This window comes from Felis catus, chromosome C2 (assembly GCF_018350175.1).
Source record: "Felis catus isolate Fca126 chromosome C2, F.catus_Fca126_mat1.0, whole genome shotgun sequence".
Classification (NCBI taxonomy): Eukaryota; Metazoa; Chordata; class Mammalia; order Carnivora; family Felidae; genus Felis; species Felis catus.
The window spans coordinates 147,961,252-147,979,668 of NC_058376.1; the positions used below are offsets into that span (position 1 = coordinate 147,961,252).

At 40.0% G+C, this 18,417-nt stretch overlaps 1 long non-coding RNA gene across 1 annotated transcript; it reads left to right on the top strand.

The window, feature by feature from the left end:
• The first annotated feature begins 155 nt into the window (after positions 1-155).
• Positions 156-17,908, top strand: LOC123380165. Its single transcript, XR_006585623.1, has 2 exons — positions 156-285; positions 15,415-17,908. It is a non-coding gene; the product is annotated as an uncharacterized LOC123380165 (long non-coding RNA).
• The last annotated feature ends 509 nt before the right edge of the window (positions 17,909-18,417 follow it).

The following is an 18,417-nucleotide window of genomic DNA, read 5'->3' on the forward strand; positions in this document are numbered from 1 at the left end:
CACCGACACTTCCCCGGTGCCAAGATGGGAACGGGCCGCCCAGCCGCAAAAGAGGCTTTGTGCAGCCCGTGTCCGGAGAGTTAGTGCGGTCCGAGATTTCTGGGCTCTCTACTTTGCAGTCTCACGTGGCGCCGTGTTCCTCCGTCTTGACTCCACATCTGGAGCAGATTCTCCCAGCCCCTGAGCAGCTGCGTGACAGAAAAAGTATTGACAGGGCTTGCTTTAATAATAGCGTCGAAGTTTTTGTAGGAGATGCTCCGTGTGAGATTTGACAAGACCCTGTAGGTGAGTCATCCATATATCCAGTCAACAGACGTTTATTCAGCACTTACTATGGCAGGCACAGTTGGCACTGGGCATACGCAGATGGAAAAGAACCTAAAGTAGCCCTAAAATAACTCCCTCTCTATCATAACTTTACTGGCTAAATTTATTTGAATGTCTGAGCCCCGCCTCCAGAAAGAGTTGGTGGTTTTAAGGCTCTGTCCTGGTACACCTTGTCAGAGCCTTTGCTTAAAATAGTCCAGCTCTTTGTACATTATTGCTGTCATATTTGAAGATCACTTGCTGATACGTAATCTGATCGTTGCTCTTAGGCTAGTGACAAAATCCACAGCTAAAGACTGTATTTGTTCTACATTAACAGTACAGTTAGAAGCCTAGAAGGCTTTGGAGACAGGTTATCAGTAACCATAGGCCATTTCCTTAACCTCTCTGAGTCTCAGTTTCCTTATCTGTAAGATGGGGATAAAAGGACCTAGAAAATTTATGAAGATCAAACGGGATGATTCATGTAAAATGGCCTAGAAAATGTCAGAGCATTTTTCCCCCTCAATTTTGTTCATGTACAGAGTTGTCAGTTCCATATCATATTTACTTAACCTGGGAAGTATCAAGTGTATGATAGTGTCAGGCTTTTAATGCCCCATGACTTCTAGATGCCCAGTTACCTACTTATATTGAGGTCAAAGTTGTATTTCTTGTGGTTTTATAATATCCCTATCCAGCATTTTCCCATTAAGATGGTTGACAAGGGTGGTCATTTATGAGTGCCTACTATGTACCAGGCACACTATGTGTTATGGTTTGCAATCCTCATACATTGTAAAGAATCCGTGAAATTAAGTAATTTACCCCACAGGTTGGCGGTAGATAAACTGAGATTTTGACTTCCCACTGTCCCAAGAGGTTAGGTCAAATTACATTAGGATAAATGTCCTGGCAACTTTAGACGCTGTCATGGTAAATAGCCTGTATAGAAATCTCTACATAACATACATAGAGAACCTTTGTAATATAAGGAAGACTATAAAAGGAAAGAAGTCCCTTGGAATTTTTGTTACATGAATGGTATTTACAACTGAGCTACTTCCTGTACTATGATTACTTTTCTTTCTTGCCCAACTTTTTGTTACATGTAATATTTGGATTTTCATTTGCTTAAATTTCTATGCCCTTAACTATAATTCAGTTTCAAATTCTTGTCCCAGTTGTGTAAAACTTCTCATTAGGTATTCAAACAATTTCATCTTAAAGACATCTTCAAGAATTTTCTGGACTGCTTCAATTTGAATTGGTTATTCTATGTGCCTAATACACAGCAGTCATCTGGAGATCTTCTCCTGCCATTATTCTGGGGATTCCCTTTGCTGCATTCCTGTGTTCTCTTCTAATTTTATTAGAGAACTTCACTAGTTTTGTAAGAAAAGGTGTATGGGTACATTTTTGGAGACCTGTGTATCCAGCCAAGGTCTAGCCAGGGAAAAAATGGCATTACTAAGGCAGTGCTGAATGAAAGCTTAAAGAAGAACTATTTACAAAGGTGTGAACAGTATCAAAATGGGGCTAGCAAGAGCAGGAAGATTTAAGCCTAAAGGGGAAAGAGGAAGGAATGTTGACTAGAATCCAGAAAGACCTGCAGCTATAGGAAAGGATTGCTCAATAAGATCTATGACTTCAGTAAAGGAACACAGTGCTGAATTCTCTCTTTCTGCCCCCTGGTATCTTGCCAATGTCTCATGTTGGGCAAATCTAACCAGAAGCTGTAGGACAAGAGAATTCAAGTGTAGCAGTCCATGCAAGTCTACCTCCCAGAGCACAAAGAAGGGTAGAGAAGGGTGGACAGTGGATCTGGAGGGACAAATGGAAGATATCCAGCGCACCTTTTATGTTTGAAAATGCATTTAGTCTATACTCACTTTGTGATAGTTTGGCTGGGTATAAAATTCTTATTTTGCTAATTATATTCCCTTAGGTTTTTAAAGGCCTTGACCTCGTGTCAACTAGATTATAATTTTTTTTAATGTTTATTTATTTTTGAGAGAGAGAGACAGAGAGAGTCAGGGAGGGGCAGAGAGAGAGAGGGAGATACAGAATCCAAAGCAAGCTCCAGGCTCTGAGCTGTCAACACAGAGCCCAACTTGGGGCTGGAACTCATAAGCCATGAGAACATGACCTGACCCAAAGTCGGACCCTTAACCAATTGAGCCACCCAGTCGGCTAGATTCTAATGTTGCCACTGGGCAATTCAAAGCTATTCTTATTCCTTATCTTTTGTTATGTGTTCTTTGCTTCCCCCCCCCTTTTGTTATGTGTTCTTTGGAAGCCTCTAGATTTCCACTAACACATTTGCACCTCCATCCACTATCTGCACTTTCATATCAATTTTCCTGCCAATTATCATAGGAAGAAAATTCATATTCTTACACTAAAATACTTACATACTAGATTCCATCTCTTCTCAACTCTAGGACATTGATCCAACAATTGTCCCCTCTTTCTCTATATAATCATTTTTGATCTCCACTGGATCATTTCATTAACATTCTTCCATTCTAAAAGAAAGAAAGAAAGAAAGAAAGAAAGAAAGAAAGAAAGAAAGAAAGAAAGAAAGAAAGAAAGAAAGAAAGAAAGAAAGAAAGAAAGAAAGAAAGAAAGAAAGAAAGAAAGAAAGAAAGAAAGAAAGAAAAAGAGAGAAAAAGAAAGAAAAGAGGTACACCTGAGTGGCTAGGTCAATTAAGCGTCCGACTCTTGATATGGGCCCACGTCATGATCTCATGGTTTGTGAGTTAGAGACTGAGTCAGGCTCCATGCTAACAGTGCAGATTCTCTCTGTCCCTCTCTCTCTGCCCCTCCCCCACTCTCTCACCCTCTCCCTCTCCCTCTCTTTCTCTCAAATATATAAACTTTAAAAAAAAAAAAAGAAAGAAATCTCTTTTAACCCTACTTCTTCACCAGCTACTGCTGTATTTATTTCTTCTCTTTAACAGAAAAATTCTTTCAAATAGTTGTCTCTATTTGGTGTTTTCAATTCCTCCTCCCCTTTGCCCTTATAACCCACCTTAATTAGACTTTTGCCCCTCTGACTCCACAAAGACTGCTCTTATACCTCCTTTTTGCTAAATCCAGATCTCTGTCTTTGTTTTTCTTAACCCATCAGCAGCACATTATACAGTTGGTCACTCCGTGTGGATATCTGTCTTCACATGGCTTCCAGGTCACCATGTTCTCCTTGTTCTTTCCCTGCCTCACTAGCTGCTCCTTCTCAGTCTTCACCATTTCCTCATTTCCACCACTTAATGTTGAAGGACTGCAGGGCTCAGTCTTTGTTCCTCTTCTCTAATTTTGGTGACCTCATCCAGTCTCAAATGTATGATAATTCTCAAATGTATGATACTTTACTTTAATTCTTTATGTACTTTAATATTCAAATGTATGATAAAAACTCCCAAATTTGTCTCTCTAGCCCAGAGCCTCCATGTGGAACTCCAGACTAATACATCCAACTGCTTATTCCACATCTTCACTTGGATATCTAATAGCATATTTCAAACTCAACATGTTCCAAGCTGAGCAATTTTTTTTAAGATTTTTAAAAAAAATTTTTAAAGTTTATTTTTGAGAGAGACAGAGACAGAGCGTGATTTGGGGAGGGACAGAGAAAGATGGAGACACAGAATTCGAAACAAGCTCTAGGCTCTGATCTCAGGGCTTGAATCCATGAGCTGTGAGATCATGACCTGAGCTGAAGTCGGGAGCTTAACCGACTGAGCCACCAAGGCACCTCTTTAAGGTTTATTTTGAGAGACAGAAAGAGAGAGGAAGCAAGAGCGGGGGAGGGGCAAAGAGAAAGGGGGAGAGAAAGACAGACAGAGAGAGAGAATCCTAAGCGGGCTCTGCCCAGAGCCTGACTTGGGGCTCTATCTCACAAACTATGAGATCATGCCCTAAGCTGAAATCAAGACTTGGACACTTAACTGACTGAGCCATCCAGGTGCCCCCCAAGCTGAATTTCTGACCTACCCTGGAAAAAGTTCCTCAACCCAAGGACTTCCCACTGGGTAGCAATTCCTTTTTTCCCAATCTTTCTTGACTTCTCTATTTCTCACACACCCCACATTGAATTCATTAGGAATCCTGTAGTCTCTACCTTCCAAATATACCCACAATCAAACTTCTTATCACTCATCTACTGATACCACCTTGGGCTGAGCTATCATCTTTTGCCTAAATTACTATAAAAAGCTCTTCAACATGGCAGCTAGAGGGATCCTTTAAAAATTTAAGCTAGATCAGGGCCACCTGTGTGGCTAGTCAGTTAAGCATCTGACTTCAGCTCAGGTCATGATCTCACAGTGTGTGGGTTCAAGCTCCACATCGGGCTCTGTGCTGACAGCTCCAAGCCTGGAGCCTGCTTTGGATTCTGTGTTTCCCTCTCTCTCTGCCCCTCCCCTGCTCACACTCTGTCTCTCTTTCTCTCAAAAATAAACATTAAAAAAAAAAAGTTTAAAAAATATAAGCCAGATCATGTCACTTCTCTACTCAAAACCCCATTAGTAGCTCCTCATAAAAGCCAACATCCTTACAATGACCCATGTGGTTGTACAGGACCTGGCCCCTACTGCCTCTCTCAACTTTTCTGCTCCACTCCCTCTCTTGATTTCTCTCATCTAGCCACATCGGTCCCCCTGCTGTCCTTAAACGTATTGTTTATCATTTTGCTTTAGCTGTTTCCTCTGCCTTGAAGGAGGTGAGGTGCAACCAAGTCAGTATCTTCCCCCAGACAGCCACTTGGCTAACTCCCACTCCTGCAAGTCTCTGCTCAGGTCTCAGCTTCTTGATGAGGTCTACCCTGATCTCCCTGTTTAACACTGCAACTTGAACCCTGCCATTTCTGAGTCTTCTGACCTGACTTCCCTTTCTGTTTACCATAACACTTATTACCTTCTTAGAGGGTATAATGTTTTCTTGTTATTTGTTGAAAGTATGAATAAATGAGAAGATTTACTCCTTGTCACCAGGGTTCTAAAATTTCAGGAGGAGGAGGATGATGTAGTGTTTGTGTGTGTGAAGAGGGTACAAAAATTCTGCACTGCAATACTTAAAAGCAGGACCTCCTTTTTACAATATTTTAATCATTTTTTGATATAAAGCTTTCTCAAATGTATTATGTATTCTCTTGCTTTAACAGATTATGTGAATACAGATTTACCTTTTCTTTTTAAAAAAAAAATTTTTTTTTCCAACGTTTATTTATTTTTGGGACAGAGAGAGACAGAGCATGAACGGGGGAGGGGCAGAGAGAGAGGGAGACACAGAATCGGAAACAGGCTCCAGGCTCCGAGCCATCAGCCCAGAGCCTGACGCGGGGCTCAAACTCACGGACCGCGAGATCGTGACCTGGCTGAAGTCGGATGCTTAACCGACTGCGCCACCCAGGCACCCCCAGATTTACCTTTTCTTGGAGGTTCTGGACTTAAGTTCATTACTAACAGTACCCTGCTATTATATGAGGAAGTGCTTAGTCCTACTGGGATGCCCCAAGGTGTACCACAAATGTCTTCTTTAGTCTGGTTTCTAATTCAGCTGAGCCTTGGGGTCTGGAAGTGGGAAATGGAACACTACCCAGAAGAGAGACAGCTCTTCCTTTCTCCAACTTTCTGTCTCCTGGGAGCTACATGTCTCTCTTCTTTCTCTGTTGACCATCATCTCCCACTCACCCATCAGCTTCTTAAAGGCTACAGTTGGGTATTTCTTTATCTCAAGAAAAAGGGTCATTTGGCAGGTGCTAGAGCTCTGCAGAAAAGCAGTTTGGGAGAGGAGCCTTCTGTGGGGCTGAGGTGAGGTGATACAGGCCACTTCCTCTTTTTGTTGGGGATGCCTTCCTCTGTGTTTGAGAACTGGGACAAGGTAGTCACCCCTTGAGTTGCTTCCTACTGTACCAGCTCCCACAGACTGCCTTCAACAGATTTTCAGATAAGACTGGCTTCACCCACTGTGCCAAATCTTGGTAATCACAGTTGATAGAAATGCCAGCTAAAAAGCGAAAAGAAAAAAAGAAAAAGAAAGAAAGAAGCAAGATGAGTGGACTCTTGAAGTTTGACTCTGTCAGCAACTCAAATAATAAAATAGTGTTGGAAAGAGCTTCAGGGATTTAATAGTCCCCATCCATATCTCTCTCTCTCTCTCTCTCTCTCTCTCTCTCTCTCTCTGTACATTTATTTATTTATTTATTTATTTATTAGTTAACAAAATGGTAATATTAGAACTGGCAGAGCCCTTGCTTACACTCTCTCCCAGTAGGGGTTCCAGGGATCCAATTAGAGGGAAAACAGATGCCCAGTGTTGCTTATTTTTGCTTTTCTTTGAGTCATGTTTATCTCATTCTACGTACCTGCATAGAATGAATGAAATGATGGGTATCTAATTCATTTTTTGGTCACCAGTCCCTTGAATTACAGACCTAACCTCCCTCCTACCTACGATTTTATCAGGTCAGCCCTCACAGAACTTCATAAAGAAATGGTTGGGGAAATAAATACCTGACAGGAGAAATAGACTCTCTTGGCATTTTTGTTTTTCCTTCATAGAAAACACTAGAAAGGGAATCAAGTGAAACCCACGTCCCTTTAAACAATAAATACTGTGTATGCAAATGTATGTGTTTGTGTACAAGCATACTTTAGGATTAAATTTTATAGAGAAAAAATTTTTCATTTGTTTAGAAATTTATCATTGAAAAAGAATACCTCCTGAATATGTTTTAAATTCCAGGGTGAGGTGATAGTTAGAATTGCCTTTTCATTTCAAACTCAGCTCCTTGCTATGATATCCCTATCCATTTCTGGAAAATAGTGATGAATGAAAGGGAACAATGTGTAAATCAATTCACATTCATGGATAGTCAGTGCAATGCACAGGGAAAGCAAAGAGACTTATCTTCTAGGCTAAAAGAATGTTTACTCTTCATCTAAATGTTGTAATTCACTGCTTATATATTTTAAAATACATAATAGGATTTTTAGAATGCTTAGTTGCCATTGTGGTTTTAATCTGTTCTTTACCACTGAGAAGAAGAAAGGTTCACTGATTATAGTTAGTTGGATATTTATTACATATATTTTTGGAAGATTGCATTTCCTTGTGATTAAATACTCTAATACTCTGAAGTTCAATTCCATTACCTTTTTTTTTTTTTTAAAAATAGTGATTTTAATGTTACTTCTTAGGTTTCCAGTGTTACACTCTGCCACCCTCCTTACTTCCTACAGGAGAAGATATCTAGTAACGGATTTCATAGATTGAGATCCGCAAACATGAGACAATAAAGATCATTAAGTTTTTCTGCTTTGGTGCTCTACGTGAGACAAAATGGAAAAAATATGAAACTCCCTGGTATTTTTTTTTTTCAACGTTTATTTATTTTTGGGACAGAGAGAGACAGAGCATGAATGGGGGAGGGGCAGAGAGAGAGGGAGACACAGAATCGGAAACAGGCTCCAGGCTCTGAGCCGTCAGCCCAGAGCCCGACGCGGGGCTCGAACTCCTGGACCGCGAGATCGTGACCTGGCTGAAGTCGGACGCTTAACCGACTGCGCCACCCAGGCGCCCCAAAACTCCCTGGTATTTTTAGAAATATGCTGCCTTGGGGCGCCTGGGTGGCTCAGTCGGTTAAGCATCCGACTTTGGCTCAGGTCATGATCTCACGGTCCGTGAGTTCGAGTCCCGCGTCGGGCTCTGTGCTGACAGCTCGGAGCCTGGAGCCTGTTTCGGATTCTGTGTCTCCCTCTCTCTCTGCCCCTCCCCTGTTCATGCTCTGTCTCTCTCTGTCTCAAAAATAAATAAACGTTAAAATTAAAAAAAAAAAAAAGAAAAAGAAATATGCTGCCTTTTGTAACTGCAGGTGGTATCATATTCATAACAATTTAGTCTGCTTTAGTCTAGAACTAATTATACTTTCTTGGTGCTTTTACTAAAAGTAAGCCCAGAAGTATAACCTATTATAGTCTGTACCAACAAAAGCATTATATATGTTTCTTTTTTCCGCAGATGGCAGAAGATCAAAGAATTGCCCAGTGGGAAGTTTCTTTTAAGCAAAATGAATCAGTTATTTGATACTCTATAAGATCAAAGAGTTGTTTAAGGAGAGTCTAGTGATCCTTAACTTTTTACTACTGGAAAACATAGAGTTGCCTAGTAATGTAAAAGTGAAATCAAGACGCAGAATGTCCTTTCTGATCTTTCCTCAGTAAATTTAGGTGAACCTCATCTTATATTTCAGTTCATCCATTGGTAAATGAGGAATAGCCAGATAACCCACTGGAATTTGCACCTTGATATATGTAAATAGATACATATCTATATATGTGTGTGTTTATGTATCTTTGTTTATACGCATATTTTTATAGTGTTAATGTGTGTTTATATATATAAACACGCATAAACACACATATATTATTTTTCATATACTAGCTCTAGACTAGGAAATGTATTAACCATATGATCTCATGGTTTAAAATTTTAATTTTTTGAGGGGTGCCTGGGTAGCTCAGTCAGTTAAACGTCCAACTTTGGCTCAGGTCATAACCTCACAGCTTGTGAATTTGAGCCCCGTGTGGTGCTCTGTACTGACAGCTCAGAGCCAGGATGGAGCCTGCTTTAGATTCTGTGTGTCTCTCTCTCTCTGCCCCTCCCCCGCTCATGCTCTCTCAAAAATAAACATTAAAAAAAAAAATTAAAAAAAAAAAATTCTAATTTTTAAAAAATGTTTATTTTTCTGAGAGAGAGAGAGTGAGAGTGCGAACGAGGGAGGGACAGAGAGAGGATCCAAAGAAGGCTCTGTGCTGAGAGCCCCTGATGTGGGGCTTGAACTCATGTAGCCGTGAGATCATGACCTGAGCCAAAGTTGGAGAGTTAACCGAGTCACCCAGGTGCCCATGGTTTAAAATTTTAAATAGCAGCAATATCATACTGAGTCTGACATTTTAGACTCTGTCCATATCATCGAACCTAAGTAGTAGATTAAACAATGTTAATGATAAACTGAGTGATATAGACACCTAATTCGCATCATTTTGATGAAATAAAATATTTGGATTCTGTGTTTAGAGTGAGGCAAATGTGAAATGGGTTATAGTCCAGGCACCAGAAACAGACCAATTTCAGTTCTGATCTCAACTCTACCACTTACTGTGTGTCCTTGAAGTTGTTTAAACGTTGAAGCCTTAGTTTGCTCAAGTCTAATAGAATTGTCAAGAAAGTAAATAAAATCTGACATATAGTGAGGACTCTATATGTGTTAGCAGGAATATTTACTCTTATTTGAGACATATTTATAAGGTGTTCTGTAGAACAGAGTTCCTCAGTGTTCAAATCCTTTAAGTGTTCCCCACTTCCCCAGTGGCCTTGTTAAAATGCCCATTCTGGTTTAGTAAGCCTGGGGTGGCGCCTGTGAGTCTGCATCTCTAACAAGCTTCCAGGTTGGTATCTGTACTGCTGGACCGCAAACCAAGGGTATGCAGTGGAAAGAACATAGGCTTTGGATTTATCCAGTTATGGACTGGAATCCTGGCTGCATACATGTTAGCAGTATGACCTTGGCAAGGTCAAGCTTCCTTGTCTCTGACATGGAAATAATAATATGCATTTCTAATTAAATAAATTTTCATTAAGGACAAAATATTGCAGGTACTTCACAAATCTAAATTCAGTTCATAAAAAATGAAAAATGCTTTCTTGGTCCCTCCAGTATGGGCGACTGACCGTTTCCCTTCCCAAAAGAGCTGAAAATTCCAATTTTCTTTAAAAACTTATTAGAATTCTGTTATTATGAAAGCAACTTCAACATTGTTTTAAAAGTTTGTCATTGTATGCCAAGCAAGTCAATTCATACCAGATGTTGTGGGAACCGATTGGGAAAATGCCCCAGGCAAGTAGTGGGCCTAACCTCACAGGAGGTGGGGACGCCTAGCTGGTTCAGCATGCAACTCTTCTTGGAGTTGTGAGTTTGAGCCCCATGTTGGGTGTAGAGATTGCTCAAAAATAAAATCTTTAAAAATAAAAAAATAAAGTCACAGTGAGTAGAATTTCTGCAAGTGTAGGTAACTCAGAAAAGAAGCTAGCTCATGAAGCATTGGATCTTACTAGTGCGACTTTTACTTTTTTTAGTATGGAAAATTAAAAACATGTATCACAATAGAGATGTTTAATGGACCCCACATACCCATCTCTAAGCTTCAGTAGTTAATCAGCACATGGCCAGTCTTAGTTTGACTCTCACCCTCTTCCTCTGTCTCTGAATTATTTTAAAGGAATCCAAGACATGGCATTATTTCATCCACAAATATTTCAATATATATCTTTAAAAAATAATGGTTCTTTTTCTTAAAAAAAAAAACCAACAACCATAGTTTCACCATAATAATCATTTCAAACAAAAATGCAGCTATTAAATTTATATTTAAATTGCCATACAATTTTTACAACAAGCAGTAAGATATACATAGCCCCACACTTAAGAACAAAATAAATACACTTGTTCCCTAACCATTGCTATTGTCAAAGGGGGCAGAACAATCATTGTCTTACCTGCTGGATTGACCTTCACAGTCAGTAGCCCTCCTCTCAGGTCTCCCACTGGGTCCTAATTGGTTTGCCAAGTGTAGGTATTGATTTCTGCTCCACATTGTCCTCTGTATTCTGAGGCTTCCCTGCTTAATTCTTTCTAGCTGACAGAGAGAGAGAGAGAGAGAGAGAGAGAGAGAGAGAGAGAGAGAGAGAGATGCTGCTTTTCACTGTAGCCAGGAGCAGGGCACTCCTGATAAGCTGGTCTGAGGTCAAGGCTCTCACAAAGATCTCAAAAACTTTAAAACTGGAAGGGACTTTACAGTTCAGCCACTAGATATGAAAACTCAGGGGCTGGGGTATTAGGAACTTGCCCTGTCTCATGATTACCTAAAAACCTCTCAAAATACAGGCAAGTTATTGCACATCTAATCTGCTATGGTGATAAAATTTCAGTCAAGGAATTTAATCTCTTATTTTACAACATTTGGTTAGTCTCTCTAACTTCTGCTAAAGGCCAAACCTTCTTTCTTTTTTGGTTTGGACATTTAAAAATACGCATGATAAGAGTAAAAGTAAAGTTATTAAAGAAGATGAACATCTTTTCAATGTTATCTCATTGAAATCTTTCTTGAACCCATATGAAATTTCCATTTTAATTTCTAATTATAAAATATTTCAAGTATATAAATATCAAAAAATAAATCTAGTAACATATCAGTATGTATTAGTAATACAATATATACATGATATAAAAGTAATGTAATAGCACCACAGAAAGTTTTCACCTCTTAGAATTCTTTCATTGAATATATTTGACATATGGTATAAATATAAGGTATACAATCCTCTTAGAATTTTTAAAAAAATTTTTTTTTCAACGTTTATTTATTGGAACAGAGAGACAGAGCATGAATGGGGGAGGGGCAGAGAGAGAGGGAGACACAGAATCGGAAACAGGCTCCAGGCTCTGAGCCATCAGCCCAGAGCCCGATGCAGGGCTCGAACTCACAGACCGCGAGATCATGACCTGGCTGAAGTCGGACGCTTAACCTACTGCGCCACCCAGGCGCCCCATCCTCTTAGAATTTTTTAAAGAAAGCCCACGCTACTCCCATACTTTTCCGATCCTTTCTTCGTCGGTTTTTGTCTTAAAAATAGGTGAACTTAGTTCTCATACAGATATCTATTCATACAGTCAATTGTTCTGTGTGTTTTAAATTTTTACATGAATTATACAATGTGTAAATTTTGCAAATCGCTTTTTTCACTGTTATATTTTCAAGATGGAGCCATGTAGACGTATAGGTGGGTTTTGAATCATTCACTTTATTTATTTTTTAATTTTTTAATGTTTGTTTATTTTTGAGAGAGAGACAGAGTGCGAGTGTGGAGGAACAAAGAAAAAGGGAGACACAGAACCCAAAGCAGGCTCCAGGCTCTGAGCTGTCAGTACAGAGCCCGACATGGGGCTCAAACTCACAAACCGCGAGATCATGACCTGAGCTGAAGTCTGATGCTTAACCGACTGAGCCACCCTGGTGCGCCATTGGATCATTCATTTTAATTGCGATATAGAATTCTGTCTGAATAAACCACACTTTATTAATTAACACACTATCCCTCAGAGGAATAGTTAGGTTGTTCTATTAAACATCTTCTGTTACAATTATCACTAGATGCCCTATAGTTTTTGCAAATAGGCTAAATGGCATCTTTGTAAATATATGTTGATTCATTTATTTATGATTATTAGTGTAATAATAAGGTTATGTATATATGCAGGGGCATGCTATTGGTCTTTAAGTATTGAGCCTATATCTACCAATTTTGCTGTACTCTTTTATTCATTCCAATACCTTATAGATTTTCTTGTAGGAGATCAGGTTATTTTAGCTCACTGTTTTTCTTAATATTTTCTACTGTAACAAGATAGAGATTTTTGGATTTATCAGAATTCTAGGGAAAACACTTGCTGAAAGCTAGAGGAACAGATGGGTTGGTGGCTTTTTCATTTGAGAGAAGCAGCCAGACCTGGGGGACTGCCCACCAAAAGCCCCCATAGAGGGTGTAAGTATTTTTGAAAAAAGTGTGACCTGCAGAACTGGTTGGGGCCTCATGAGATGACAGATGGCTGTGTAGTCTGTGATATGATCCCTTCCTCTGTGTCTTTTTTTTTTTAATTTTTAATGTTTATTTTTGAGAGAGAGACACACACACACACACACACACACACACACACACACACACACACACACAGCATGAGTGGGGGGAAGGGCAGAAAGAGAGGGAGAAACAGAATTTGAAGCTCCAGGCTCTGAGCTGTCAGCACAGAACATGATGTGGAGCTTGAACTCACGAACTGCGAGATCATGACCTGAGCCAAAGTCGGAAGCTCAATCAACTGAGCCACCCAGGCGCCCCTCTTTTTTTTTTTTTTTAAGTTTATTTAAGTAATCTCTACACCCAGTGTGGGGCTTGAACTCACAATCCCAAGATCAAGAGTCACCTGCTCTTCTGACTGAGCCAGCCCCCACTTTCTCTGTGTCTTAACATGCTTTTAGTAAAAATGAAACAATCATGCGCTTGGTCTCATTGATATTTTTGTGGGAACTTCTAAAGAAGTGGTGTTTTATATGTAGACATGATGCAGGGATGATAGGGCTGAAGCTGCCTTACAACCCCTGAGCCAAGATCCAAACAAGCATGAGGAGGTGGAACCTGAAATCCTGGAGAAGGACTGCCCAGCCTCCACAAGGAGAATTTAATCCAACTTACCTCACCCTTTTAGAATGGGAAAGCTCCTAATTGGCATTTGGGTTTTCATTGACCCAACTCGTGTTCCTCACACACCATCAAAAGACAGGATTCACTCCTCCCCCCGACCCCCCAAAAAAATTACTTCTTTCAAGTTTTCAGTTTGCTAATTCTTTGGCTTTCATTTAGAGTGTTTGTGATCATGATATCACCCTCAAATCATCTCCTTAATGGCTTGTCATAAGGGCAACATTCCATTATTAGATTCATTTCCTCGGGGCTCTCTACACATATAATGAATTATGGTCTTATATTAGCTGAGGAAATAACAAACTAGCATTGGATAACAAATTAATGTACATTAGTTTATCCATATAACTCATCACTATGGGAGAAGGAGAAAACAAGTGGGAACAGTTTGGATTCTAAGGGCAAACTACCTGAGTTGAACCCTTACTCTTCCACTTGCTAACTCTATGTTATTTGGGACCATTACTCAACTGCTGTATGCCTCAGTTTATACATCTATGAAATGTAGATATTAGTAGTACTTAACCACATAGGATGGCTGTGAAAATTGAATGAGTTAAATTTTGCCAAGCACTTAGAACAATGCCTGCCACATAGAAAGTGCTATTTATTATTAGCCTTCATTATTTAAAAAAAATTTTTTTTAATGTTTATTTATTTTTTGAGAGATAGAGCATGAGTGAGGGAGGGGCAGAGAGAGAGAGGGAGACACAGAATCCGAAGCAGGCTCCAGGCTCTGAGCTGTTAGCACAGAGCCCGATGTGGGGCTCAAACTCACAGGGTGGGAGATCATGACCTGAGCTGAAGTTGGACGTTTAACCGACTGAGCCACCCAGGAGCCCTTATTAGCCTTCATTATTTTTTTTTTTAATTTTTTTTTTAACGTTTATTTATTTTTGGGACAGAGAGAGACAGAGCATGAACGGGGGAGGGGCAGAGAGAGGGGGAGACACAGAATCGGAAACAGGCTCCAGGCTCCGAGCCATCAGCCCAGAGCCTGACGCGGGGCTCGAACCCACAGACCGCGAGATCGTGACCTGGCTGAAGTCGGACGCTTAACCGACTGCGCCACCCAGGAGCCCTTATTAGCCTTCATTATTTTTATTAGAGAGAAAGCAAAACTGAAGGCATGGCCCAAAGGACAGATCATTTTGAGGGAATAATTAGATGGGGAAAATCTACCTACAGTGTATGGCTAAAACTAAACAGTTCGGGGCAATGGAGAGAAGGGGCATCTAAGTTAAGAGTGGGAGCTTTGAAGAAGAGGTACCAAATAAAAATGATTTCTCTTTTAAAGTTTCAGATAGAATAATTTCTAGATGCCTAGTCCTGGCATTTGGGGGATTAGGAAAGTCCTTCATCATATACACCTTCCATAGTGGTGAACTTCTGCTGCAGTTAAGGCAGAATAAAAGGGTGCTCCCAAATTCAGTGGCATACAACACTAAGCACATATTGATGGCTGTGGGTCTGCAGGTCAGTGTAAATTGGTTCCAGATTGTGTATCTGCTCCATGGGGCTTATTCTGTGGTCCAGGCTGAAGGCTAGACCATGCTCTTCTCCTGGTGGAGGTCAGAAGCTTCCAGAGGCCACATTCCATTGGCCAAAACAAGCCATATGGCCAAGTCTGACATCCATGGGATTGGGAAGTACTATTTTCCCATGGAGGTGGGGAGGGAAAGAGATGGGGGAAATATATACTGAACAACAGCCTTACCTTCTACACCTTGCATCTAAGACTTCATAGTTTTGATCATGTCGCTTGTCAAACCTTTGTTTTTTCAGACCGAGGAATTAAAATCTCTTCTCTCTTGATAAAGAAGTCACTCCTTTCCTGCTTTGCTCTCCCCTCTGATTCTCCTCACCTTGTTGGAAGTGGCCCAGTTTGTTGGTCTTCTTGATTGTACGTACATATTGAACTGTTGGACTTTAGAGTAAAGTTGGAAATAGATTCCAGTGTTCTTTTCTGCGATCAAGATAAATAAACTAAGTGAAAGGAAACTAACATTTTTGGAGTCAGCTACATGCCAGGCACCAAGCTGTATATTCTGCATACCATGTTAGGTATTCTTCATTTGTTCTCTCCCCTTCAATCCTCAGAATCAAATGCCTCTAGGGACTAGGCAGGCAAATGAATGAAGCAAGTAGGGTATAATTTTCTCATTTCATATGTAACTATATTCACAGAAGTACAGTTTATTTTATTCTCAAAAAGAACCTCTGTTGAAATTTAAGCCCTATTTTTTAGTTAATTTTTAGCAGGCATTTTTGCCCAACACCCAGATCTTCCTATAGGCCACTTCAGAATAGCACATTAAATTGCCTTCTTTTGACATGGCCACACTTTGAACATTAAACATTTAGAAATGTTCTCTCCTCTTCCACAAAGAACACTGCTCACTTGTAATTTCACATAACCCTCATGATCTGTATTTAATTTCCCCACTTTTGTTATTTTTGTTAGGAATATGCATACACAGATATTTCACTTTCCTCTTGATTATAAGAAAATGACTACAACAATGATGTCAAGTGGCAACTTACATTCAGCTGTATTGTTGGGGCTTATTAAAGGAAATGTCTTCTAGAGGAAATGGTGAGGACATTGGGGAAAATGGGTGCAAGATGGGGAGGCATCACCCAGCTCTAGACAATTATTGCTGTTTAGGAATTCAAGCCCAGCATTGCCAGATCATCTTTTTATTTTTTTTAACATTCATTTTTGAGAGAGAGAGAGCATGAAAAGGGGAGGGGCAGAGAGAGAGAGAGGGAGACACAGAATCCAAAGTAGGCTCCAGGTTCCAGCTGTCAGCACAGAGCCCGATGCAGGGCTCCAACCCACGAACCATGAGATCATGACCTGGGCTGAAGTCAGATGCTTAATCAACTGGGCCACCCAGTTGACCCTCTTCTCATTCTTAAGACGAGTCAGGAATACAGATTTTGTGTATGTGTAAAATTTCCCAAATTTAAAAATAATGTGACCAATTCCCCATACAAAAAGCACACCATACAGAATCACATGCAGGTGGCCAGAATTTTCCTCCATCTGGTGACTCAAGGAACCAGGATCCCTTTATCTTATGATGCTGCCAACTCAGTATATGGTTTCCAAGGCCCCACTGCAGGGGAAGGAAGAGATAAAGGTGCACACCAGCTCTTAGGTGCCTTGGCCAGGAAGTAACATACAGCATTTCATTTCACAAGCCATTGATGAGGTGGGGTTGCTTGATTCCAAAGAAGGCAGGGAAATGAAAAGGAGAAGTCGGATATTTGATGACTACTAACTGCTCCTATCGTAGCAATTAGTTTAAAACAAACAAGCAGACAAATCAGCCAGATTTCTGGGCAGATCAAACAAAATATAAGCACGGTCAAGATTCAATCTAGGAGCTGACATACTAGAGTCATTTTACACCTAGAAACAACTAGGGCTCAAAGAGGTAGAGGGTCCTGTCCAAGCTGTATGGCTAATGAATAGCAGAACTCATATTATTTTCCACACCATTCTACTACTGGGTATTTTTTTTTTATTGATTTTCTAGTATAGATGGGTATCCATGCTTCCTAAATATCCCTTAAAATTAGCCTATGTCTGATATTAAGTAAAATTTCACAATTAACGAGAACTTTGTGAACTCTAATTAATATTTGATTTATAGACTTTGGTGTAGTCCAGTGTCTCAAACCTGAGTGAGCATGAGAATCAGCTAGAGAGCATGCATGTTCAGACGCAGATCACGGAGCCCTTCCTCAGAGTTTCTGATTCAGTGGGTAGGAGTGAGGGATAGATAAGAATTTACATTTCTAACTAGTTTTCATGTGATGTTGTCCTGCCCGTTTGGGGGAAGCACTTTAAGAACCACTGGACTAGAATTGGGTTCTAAGTTCTAGAATCAGCCCAGACAGCAAATTAATCACCTTGAGAGGATCACTTGGCTACTGAGTTTCCACTGTGTCATCAGTACTATAAGCATTTTGGATCAGTTCTGCCATTTTATGAGTCCATGGTTAGGAAATATCTTAAAAACAAACAAACCAACAAACAGTGAAATGCCTGGGGTTGGTTGAGGGAGTGCATATTGATTAGGAAGGAGCAAGAGGAAGATCCTGGGAATGTTCTAGTTCTTGATCTAGATGGTAGTTATGTGTGTGTACCTAGGTAAAAATTCATTAAGTTGTAAATTTAAGTTTAATGTACATTATACATACATATGCATTCTTGATCAAAAAGATCAAGAATATTCTTGCCAAAAATAAAAAATTTAAAATATTTTTACACTGATTCTGATTTCTTTTATGAATTATTATTATTATTATTTTTAATTAACTTATTTAAATTCAAGTTAACATACAGTGTAGTATTGGTTTCAGGAGTAGAACCCAGTGATTCATCACTTACATACAACACCCAGTGCTCATCCCCACAGTGCCCTCCTTATTGCCCATCTCTCACCTAGCCCATCCCCCACCCCCCCGACCCCCGCCTCCAGCAACCCTCAGTTTGTTCTCTGTATATAAGAGTCTCTTATGGTTTGCCTCCCTCTCTGTTTTTATCTCATTTTTCCTTCCCTTCCCCTGTGTTCATCCGTTTTGTTTCTTAAATTCCACATATGAGTGAAATCATATGATATTTGTCTTTAACTTATTTCGCTTAGCATAATACATTCTAGTTCCATCCATGTTGTTGTAAATAAGCAAGCTTTCATTCTTTTTGATTGATGAGTAATATTCCAGTGTGTGTATGTGTGTGTGTATGCGTGTGTGTGTGTGTGTGTGTGTGTGTGT